Below are 10,946 nucleotides of genomic sequence, written 5' to 3'. Positions count from 1 at the left end.
GATTTCATGTGTTTTGACTCTTCACATGGATAGTCTTAAGCCGTACTTTGTCATCATTTGGTCAGCTCATGAGGTTTTTTAGTTTTTAAAATTGTGTTTTCTCGAGGCAGAGAAACTGCAACTATCTATCTTTGAGTAGAGGAGCACATACAAAATGTCAGGGTGAAAGATTACTCATACCAGTGTGAAAAAAAACGCTAATCGCTTGGTTTTTAAAATTTTAAAAGTTTAATAATAATAAAATGGCTATAAAAATAATAATATCATTAGAGTACTAAAGCTTAGAGTTAGGACAATTACAAGACAATAAAAAAAGTAAAGAATTACGGACGTCCGGATGTTCTCGGACATTAAGCTACAAAAAGCATGACTTGTGAATAAAGGAATCACCCTTAAACTAATATACTTGTTGCATATTTATATATCCTTTATGGTTATGAATGCATTCTATTTTAAACAAGAAACTCTGTTTGTTGTATGTTAATTGTTTCCTTTAATCCCTTGGTGTCTTCGAGTAAGGCCTGAAGAAATTAGCTTCTTCTGATAAGAAGCCATAAATTCCTCTCCTTTGGAAGATTTAGGTGTTCTTTGAAGTAAGTATCTCATTCCTAAAAAAAAAACTTCCCCACCTACATAGTCTCTATTTTAACATTATGTTAGAACCTAAAACTGTATTTAACACACTACTTAAGCAAATGAACACAGCATAACTTTCTAACATTACACTTATAATATTCATTATAGCCTTTGAGAAAAGCCAATCATAAAATATGCATTTTTCACACCAGCAAGGACAAGGAGGTATTGAAGGAGACTGTTGAAGGAGAGGTAAAGTCTTAAATGCTAAAACTGAAGACAGAGCATCACTAAGTCAAATAAAAGATTTGTCTATTTGCTTTTAAACTGATACAAAGCAAGACAAAGTAAATTATTATAACTACTTCAAATCTAGTTGAAAATGTGCTGAGGTGTGCATTAAGACAAAGGTGGAAGTTTACAAGTTACAAATGCTTAAGACACTTCTTGCTAGGGATAGATAGCATTGCATCCATTCCTGAAAGATTTGCATCTCAAAAAGATATGGCATATGAATTCTTAAATTAGACCAACAATGACATGCACCCAAAAAAGAAAAACATTCTCTCTTCTCCCTTTCTTTTCTGCTTTCTTGTCATAGAGTGTGACTAAGGAGAAACGAAAAGAATCCATGAGTGACAGAGCTGATTCCAATCAATCCTCCCCGATGGAGTGATCAAAGGCCAACTGTAGTGGACCAAACAGGGCTTTCCCCTTGGAAGTGTATTCCATCCCGTCGAGATCAGCACAAACACAAGGGATGAAACCGACTTCCCACGGCTGCCATCCAAGCTATGACACTGTAACTCAGTACCACCTGCACATTTTTTTGCTTGAATCCTTAAAGTAATGATTCTCTCCATCTCCATCCCTTAAAATCCAATTCTGTCAGCTTTTCAGTGTTCAAAAATGAACTAGTTAAGATAGCACTGAGGAAAGAAAGAACACAATAAGCATATTTTATTGTGTAAGTAAGTAGATTTGAGATGGAATTACTAAAAGGTAAGCATACATGGACCCCCCCCCCACACACACAGTTGTCTTTTTGCAGTTGCACTTAAGGATTGTACTTCAAATATGGTTACACAGATATCTTCCCCCCCTCCACATTGACTGCCTCTTAATATTAGAACCGAATCTGCCACAAAATTACATGAAATAAAACAGTGAGAAACATACTTGAGAATGACTGTTGTTTACAAAACAGGTAATTTATAGTATACAATTACTGATAAGGTAGAACAAGAGTTCAAAAACTGGACTGCTTTACAAAGCACTTCTTCAAACATCAATTTTGGATTATTGCTGGAAGGTACTAAATGGTCTGTTATAGACTAATTTACAGACATTCATAGAATAGTGAAAAACGCATGCTTTAGAAACCTGGGACATTTCATGCCTTTGTGCTAGCAGAACATGAAGTGATTGGCATTTTTCAATGTAGGTTAGCAGCATTTAGAGTTTTTATTCTGGTGTACTAACTGATTCTACGTATTTTTTCTCTTTTTTTTCAGGTGATTTTTCATCTTCAGGTTTAGTCCATGGAGGGCTGTGAAACTTCTGTAAAGGTAAAAACATGGTGTATAGAATACATATATACATAAACAGAAATAAAAAAGTCTGTTAAAATTCCATGGCAATGGAATTGTCCCTAGAAAAGGGTCCTGATCTCTAAGAAAGCATCATTAACAACCTTCACAGTGCAAAACCATACAAGTCTGATGCTACATACAGCTTCATATCACTGCATATTTTATGTATATATGTATGAAAACAACCACATAGGTATTTAATATTTAATTATTTTGGATAACTCTCCTTACTCCTGCTTCCAGGGCTATACACATCACACTGTCAAATTAAGTAATTTGACTACTAATTCATTTGACTACCAGCTTTCCAAATATTTCATAGTTTGCAAGTTGTTACCAGCCAGAAATCATTTTGAACAGGTCAATTGCAATCAGACACAGACAAAGTCTGAATTAAGTAGTCTTCTCTTTTGAGACAGAACTTGGTGAAGAATGTGTAAGTATACTTTAAGTAACTGAATCTCATGAGACTTTTTAGTAAAACCCCACAAATTACTCTGGAAGAGAATACCTGAAAGCTTGTCTCTGTTTCTGCTGCTTCCAAACGAGATGTTGAATCATTACGATTCCCCAGACATGTCTTGGCAACCTGTCAATAGAAATGTCAGAGATAACTACTTCATATTTTTTCCAAAAATATTCCGTTAAAAAAAAAAAAAAAAAAAAAACCCAAAAAAAAAACCACCAAAAAAAAACCAAAATACCAAAAAAACCCCAACAACAACAGCAAAAAACCAACCCAATTTGGGTCTTCTTTTAAGCCTACTTAATGAAATGGAACTAAGTTTTCATAGCTAAACTTATCCCAGACTCCCATCATCCCTGTAACAGTCTTCAACAATACAGTCTTGTGACAGCGAGTTTAACAACTTCATACTTACCCAGCTTTTTTTCTTCGTGTTTAAATCTCATCACCAATAGTGAAGTTTACTTCTACAGGTGGTCCTAGGGAACAGAAAATTAATTACAAGTGCCTTTTATGGGTGAGGAAATAGTAACAAACAGTAGAAAATCAGCATTAGTTAGAACTTCTCTATTACTATTCTCTTGGCTATACTCTGGATCTCTTAGGTATAATAATCCCTGAATAGGAATATAAAGTCACTGAATGGAGAAGTCAGGTGACTCTCAAGGCAGAAAATCTTGCTGCATTACTTCCTGTCATTTTATTCAAGAAATAATGTCATATTCTTTGCCAATATGTTTTTTAATATCTGGGAAAGCAGAGTTGCACAGCATAAATAAAATTAATTACAAAGTGGATTTTTGAACTAAGGAGATCTTCAGGTATGAAACCAGAGATTTGCTCAACACTGGAAATTCTACTGTATTTAAATCCAAGTCCCTTCAGGAGTAGGATTAAGGATGCAATAAGAAAAGGAACTGAAAGATTAAATGCAGTCAAATATTCATAATACTTGGTCATTGCTCTAAAATGAGTTCACATTGGAATTTCTCTACTTGTTTTGCTATTAAAAGTGACACATTTAAATGGAGTGAAAACTACAAGGTTTTTTTAAAGTTTTGAGTCAGCAAGACTCTTTCCAGTGTAACAGTGGGAGGGGTTTAGTCATGTTTAAGCTACTGAAGGCAGCCTCTGAGATGATGCAGATGGATTTGATGTGGGGAACTCTTTCTCATATTTTCCCACTCTAGACAGTAGAAATAAAAATTGGATTCATGTAGGGAATAATCAAGGCAGTATTGATTAAAATAAAGTCTATTGATAAAGCACCTACTCCTTTTATGACAAAAAATCAAACATCAAACAAACACGTGGTTTATGTCTTAGATAAAGACTAAAAAGTCAGATGACAGGGTAGCAATTTTTCGTAGTCTTGAAATACTTCAAAACCTTATACGTGTGGTCCTGTCAAAACTTCCATTTAAATTATTTACTCTTAATTTAGATTTAAAAAAAAATATTCCAAGCTGAATTATCCTCAGAAAAAATGAAGATTTAGGTGACTTCTAGGTGTGTGGCTTGAGGACAAAAGATACTCTAGGTCCAACAATCAATAGTATTGCAAAATGTGTAATAAAGAGGATAGAAATAATGCTAATTAAATATGATAATTTACATAGCCAGAATTTTCTCTGACTGTACCTACTAGAACATGAAATCAGGTGACCTATTTCACCAACATCATTTATAGGAGATAGGAAGCAAAAACTATTAATTGCATTAGTAAAGCTAAAGGTCAACTTCTTAAGACATATGCAAAGGAAAAAGAAAAAAACAACCCCGGTCTGCTTTAGAGAAAAGAAAAGTGAACAATAAAACAATGCTGTATGAGTGAGTAGTCTTGCAGTGTCTTCATAGGCCAGACAACAAAGGCTATCTTGATAGGAAAAGAGCAATAAAGATTAAGTCTGTACTATTTCACATTTGTTCACTCAGAGATCTTCTCCTTTTAGTAGCACACCATATGGATCACTGTTGGAGAAAGACAGGGACTTTTTCCTAAGGATGTCTTTATGATGTTAAAGCATAACATATTCATTATTGACTCCTTATCACTGTGAAACATTGTATATCATTACCAAATAAATTACAGCTTGAAAACAACAACAGTTCAATAGCCAGGACTGTAACCAGCTCCTGTGGACGAGGTGCAAACACACACACACACAGAGGGCTGGGTTTAACAGAACATAAACTGAATCCCACACACATATGACCTCAGGCATATATATATATAAATACATACATATACATACACCCCCACCTGTGTGTATTTATGTGTTTTTATATGTCTATATCTACATGCATATATAAACACATAAATATGCAAACACGCATAACACATATATCTTTGTGTCCCTCAGCTAAAGATCAGTGACAGAATATAAACTCAATGAACTAGAATACCTTCCACACCCTTAGGTGACAAAGGAAGCAAAATATTAAACTTCGGCTATTGTTGTTAGTTCCCTCTATGCCAAATAGTGGATTGTTTTGTATGTTTGTCCGTCAGATTTCCTCCCATGAGAGGTACAATCATTACCAATGGACAGAATGAGAGCTCGACATGGCAGAAACTATCAAAAAGCAAAAACTATTTGCTGTGTTGCTTTCCTCAGCTTAGCATGCAGCCCAATTAACAAATTATCTGTGTGTGAAATTATGGCTATAAAATCTGCATATTGATTGGTCACGTACACCAAATTTGGGAAGTTATGGTATTCAATTGTCCTAGTAAACAGCACTGCAAAGCTGGAGAGCTTCACAGCTGGATGTATAAATGACAAAGGTGGATAAACAAAGGGTGCATCTTTATTACTGTGAGAACCCCGGCCTTGCTCTGGGGTCTCATGTGGTGGTGAAATTCCTCCTCCCACCCGTGCTTCCAAAGAAAAACTCCGCAGGCTTTAGCTGTTCGGTCTCAAGGCAGTTTATCGCTAGTTATCTAACAGATTATGTTCTTGGACTGCGGCTGTTTGATCAGCGGCCTGGGTAGAGGCACACACACCCCCTGACATCCTCTCGATCTGCTGCCTTCTTCGTCTCCCTCTCCGCCCAGGGCTGCTGCTATCTTTTATAAGATATATTACGTATAACACGTTTATAATTATTCCCCAATACCTACTACCTACGTTGCCAAGTGTTTTTCTACTCTAAACCAATCTGTGAGTGCCAACATCACCAAGAACATGGAGGTAAGGAAAAAGAAGGAGGAAGAACAGGATCAGCCCACTTTCCTCCATCTTAGAACTTCTGACCCCCATGTACATGCGTTAAAACCCCCCTGTACAATACTAAAAAAATTTCCCCTCTACTTTGTAACTACTTTTACTATACTATCTAACCTTTTGTGATTGCTTGTTCCACCTCCAAAGTTGGCAATTCATTCCATGGCTCAAACTCAAAATCACAGCTGTTTTTCAGCTGTCTGCCAGGGTCTAGAATGCCTCTGACCAAGGCCTGGAACCTCTAAAAATGTCTGAGAGACATTTTGAGTTCCCACATATTAGAAAAATTTTAACACGCCAGTCAGAACTCAGCATGTCCAGTGGCTATTGAATCATGCAACTTTACCTGCGAACAGCTGAACCATGTAAATATAAGTATTTTCTACGGCATCAACTCAGCAAATCAGAACTGGCTTTATGGTCAAAAAAACCATAACAATTTAAGGTCAAATAATCAATTCACAAGTGAACAGGAAATCAAGTTTAAATAAGTGGTATTATAACAGTTTTTGCAGTTAGAAAATCATTCTGCTGCTCCTAAAGAGCATCATCCAGATTTAGTTGACCAGACATTGGAGTTTCAGTGTTCCTGTGCATCACTGCTCCTCTTGGCTTCATAGGGCACAAAAAGCAGATAGGGAGGTTGTTTGTAAAGCACGATGGGGGAGAAAGTACTGGGTTAATTCTGAAGAAAAGAAACCAGATACAGGAGAAAAGAATGGTGCGGTTAGATCAACTGACAAACTAGTTATCTTAGTTGTCAGGTTAGGTTCACAGTTTACTCAAAGACACGTCTTATCAGATTTGCTCATGAATTTGTTACAGATCTGTACTGGGAGCTGCTTTAATCACTGTTTAGAAGAAAGATACAGAACAAGAAGTATGTGAAATGTGCATATACCTTCTCAGAAGACACCTCTGCAGTTTTTCATACGCTTTTCCTGTTTTAGATCAGTGTGCTAAGGGGATGGTTAAACTCAGATGATGTAACTTCTTATGACCTTCCTCTTCCTAGTCCTCATTTACAGAATCAAATTTCCTTTAAGGATTTTATTGGCTTGAAATTTCATTATAAAAATGGTTATTTTTTTCTCTTATTACACCCTTTGGAAAACAATTGGAGAGTGCAATTTGATCAAAGCTCTGAAACAGATTTAAGAAAATAAAGCAAAATGCTGTAGTTGCTTAGAAACGTATACAATTTTGGCTCCAATACAGAATACCCTTTGTCGTTGAATGATTAATGAACATAGAGTGTTTTTTTATTGCAGGAAATTAAGGCAGTAAATAAAAAGCACTACCACTTCTATTTATCAGAGAAGATTCTGTAAGGACAAAGCAAAAAATCTAATAAGAGAACAAAGAATAATTTTATAAGTTCTTTGATGTTGTAGCAATACCAAGCAGGTAGTTAAAAATGAGATGTTATATGCATAAGAATTCTCTGACACGAAAAGGCAATTAAGTAAATTATGGTGTAAAAGCCATAATCCCAAAAGCTTTTGGGAAGACAGAAAAGGGAAGGAATACAGGGGGAAAAGCTCTGCAGAACTCTGGTTCTGCACAGAGACTTTCAGGAGTCAGACATAAGAAAGCATCTCCGGATAAGGCTAAGAAAAAGTAGTACTGACAAGATGCCTCTAATAAAGTACAAATAATAAAAAGAATGGAAACTTTTACAATACCAAAGGTAATTTGGAGGGGGGGTTTTGATGAATTTCAGATGCTGTATCACAGGATATTCTACCTACTTCTGGCTATTGCTGGTCCTATGCCAAATTTCATTACAGATAAATATCAGCAGCGTCTAATTTCCAGATTTGCTACTCTGTATCCCATTTGCCAATAACTTTTCATTTTTTGTATTTCAGTATTTGTTCTAATGTAAATGACACTAATTACTCTGAACAGGCATAAGCCCCATAAATACAAAATTGCAGAAAGATCACAAATTTAAGATAGAGATGCTTAGCCATACAGACTTAAAAATACCAGTTGGAACCAGCAACTAACCATTTTGCTTTATTTTTTGCCTCAGTATCTATAAGGTTGCATGTTCTTCTCTAGTTAGTCTTCACTACCTTAATTCTTTCTAAATAGAAATCACATTTTATTTATCAGAGACACAATAAGAGGACCTTTGTGAAGTTCTGAGAAAGGATTACTGAAATAATAGGTTTCTAAGCAATGCAGTTTCTAGTACATCTTCACAAATATTACTTTGAAATGCTGCATTACAACCTTAACCATCCAGCCTTAATCTTCCTTCATTTGAATGCAAGAAGCTGTAAAAACTTCAGAAAAAATGACACAGTCAAGTAATGAAAAAAACAATTAAAACTCTTCCTAAGTGTTGCATTTTCTCCAAGTGATAGTGTTCACAGGTACAAATGGCAGCTTTGACTTACCAAAGAATTAGGATCCTTTGGGTATAAATTCCTTCCGGTACTTTCAGAACTTAAAGTGGTATTTCTAATGCCACTATATGTAGGCTAATTGTAGAAAGAAGATTTTTATTTCAGTTCTCAAAGCTAATAATTTGAATTCCTTGTGCCTTTCGTCTCTCTAGGTTAATGTGAGATGATGATGATGATGATGAAGAAAAGGTTGCTAACCAATGTCATCACCTGCACTATTTTTATGGCCTGTTAAGATGGACAGGGTGTCTGTCTGCTGATGGACTAAACAGTTAAAAATACAAGCTGTTAGAAGGACAAAAAACAACCACCTAAATAAGTAAACCACCATCTCAATAACTAAAACCTTGATTTTATGGAAAGGTGAATCTTTTAGGTGTCTTTGATTGCAATACTTGATGCAGAAATTAAATACTGGTTTGACTTTTGAAATATATTACCAGTTATTTTCTTTCCCTTTCTCTTTTAATGTATTCACTTCTGTATAAAAGAGCTGTTTAAAATGTTTGATACAAGTATTTAGCCTAAGAGGAAGAAAAAGAGGAGAGAGTGAGGAGGAGAGCGTAAGAGGAAGAAAAAGAGGAGAGAGTGAGGAGGAGAGCGTAAGAGGAAGAGTAAGAGGAGAGAGGGAGGAGGAGAGCGTAAGAGGAAGAAAAAGAGGAGAGAGTGAGAAGAAAGAGGAGAGAGTGAGAAGAAAGAGGAGAGAGTGAGAAGAAAAACTGAGAAGAAAAGGAAGAGGAGAGAGTGAGAAGAAGAAAGACTGAGAAGAAAAGGAAGAGGAGAGAGTGAGAAGAAGAAAGACTGAGAAGAAAAGGAAGAGGAGAGAGTGAGAAGAAGAAAGACTGAGAAGAAAAGGAAGAGGAGAGAGTAAGAAGAAAACAAAGCAAGAAAAAGAAGAGTCAGAGATAAAAAGAAAAACCAAAAAAGTCAGATTAGAAAGAGAAAGGCAGAGAAAGAGGAAAGAAAGGTGGGGTAAAGAGAAAAAGAGTGAAAGACAATCAGAAAAGGAAGCACTTGAAATGAAAGAGAAAAGCAAATAGAGAGACAAGAAAAAGAAGAAATAGAGCTGAAAACCTACAGGAAAACAAATGGAGAGACTGAACACAAGGTAGGGTTCAAGAGAGAAAGAAATAGAGAGTTAGACAAAAAAGTTAAAGTTGGACAGAAAAGGAAAAAGGGTCAGAGACAAAGACAATGATAGCAAGTGTTAGAAAGACAAAGGCTGACAAAGAGAAAAAAAAGAAGAAAACATAGTGAAACCTAGATTGAAAGAGACAAAGAGACATGGGGAAATACATGTAGAGGAATGGAAGAAAATAGACAGGGTGAGAAGGAAATAGGGTTAGAGAAACATAGAGATGTCTTAGAAATGGAAACAAAGGAAAACACAGCCAGAGACAAAGAGTTACACATGGAAGGATAAAGTGAGGAATAGACTAAAGAGGAAAGTAAGAGGCAAAGGGAGAAAAAGGGTGAGAATGATACGACTCAACCACACCAAAGAAAGACAGGAGATGAATGGTGGGCAGGACAGAGGGTAAGAGGCATCATTATTAGGGCTGATTAATCTTTATTCCCTTAATTTAAACTTCAGCAATACACAGGGAAACAATGCATACAAATGCAAGTACAGAGACAAATACAACAAAGAATACATCATACCTAGGCACACAAGTACAAGTCCAATTTACATACAGCAAAATACATCAAAATACAGGAACAACTGCAAAGACAGAACAATATAATGTATTACAAGGAAAATACATATTGACACAATATAACCGTGTCTCCATTTCAGAAAAGTCCACAACACTTTTATTGTTATGACGCACCCGGAACAAAAACGGCGCAAAACGCTCCGCCGACGTGCACGCCCCCTTCGCGTTACGCACAAACTCACATTCACGGCAACTCGCTCCAGAGACTCCCAAAAAATCCTCCTGCCTGATGAAAACCCCCCCTGAAAGGCAAAGGCCATACACACAAGGTTGGAACTGCTCCACACACACACACACACACACACAGCTGCAGACACAAGCACACACAAACTCTCACAGACAGACACAGACAGTCACACTCTCACACATTCTTCTGCTGACACGCTGGCTGCCACCCTTACGTGAAACGCTGCACTGAAGAATATGCTTAAACGCTTCTTCTGACCGCAGGACCTCCATGTCAAATGGTAGATTCCAGGAAATTCTGTAGGGACCCGGGGACCTACGAGACAAGGGGAGGCGGTCAGTGACTGACTATCTGAGAGCTAGGAGCTATACCAACTCTGGGCCCATCAGTGTTGTACCCCAAACCCCGTAGAGAACAGATGAACGGCAAAGCTTTATAACTGCTCTACCTGAGCGTGACTACGTGCCCGGGCAAGGCAGCTCCGATCACAATTGCCACAACAGAGGTGCATACAACATAAGCCATCGTAGGTACATACAGTATAAGCACAAACAACATAAGGCAACGTAGGTACATACAGTATAAGCACAAACAATATAAGACAACATAGGTAGGCGCAACATACGCACATACAATAGAAGCCGACACAGGTAGGTGCAACATAAGTGCATACAATGTAAGCCGACAGAGATACAAGATACAAGAAAACCCGCCCCCAGGACTGGGACTCTCTGCCACTGATTGGAGTTGTCAGCATCTGAAA

The 10,946-nt window shown here is 36.9% G+C and overlaps 1 long non-coding RNA gene across 2 annotated transcripts; it reads right to left on the bottom strand.

Annotated features, from left to right (window-relative positions):
- Positions 1-205: 205 nt before the first annotated feature.
- Positions 206-10,697, bottom strand: LOC144248670 (uncharacterized). Of its 2 annotated transcripts, XR_013341986.1 has the most exons (5): positions 10,398-10,697; positions 3,050-3,113; positions 2,680-2,757; positions 1,960-2,136; positions 206-1,505 (listed from the first exon to the last, which is right to left on the bottom strand). It is a non-coding gene; the product is annotated as an uncharacterized LOC144248670 (long non-coding RNA). The 2 variants fall into 2 exon arrangements; XR_013341985.1 differs by lacking the exon at positions 206-1,505 and having other exon boundaries at positions 1,507-2,136; positions 10,398-10,695.
- Positions 10,698-10,946: the final 249 nt, after the last annotated feature.

This window comes from Lonchura striata, unplaced genomic scaffold (genome assembly GCF_046129695.1).
Source record: "Lonchura striata isolate bLonStr1 unplaced genomic scaffold, bLonStr1.mat Scaffold_237, whole genome shotgun sequence".
Lineage (NCBI taxonomy): Eukaryota > Metazoa > Chordata > Aves > Passeriformes > Estrildidae > Lonchura > Lonchura striata.
Note: the sequence above shows the minus strand (reverse complement) of the source record. Positions and strands in the feature narration are given on the sequence as shown.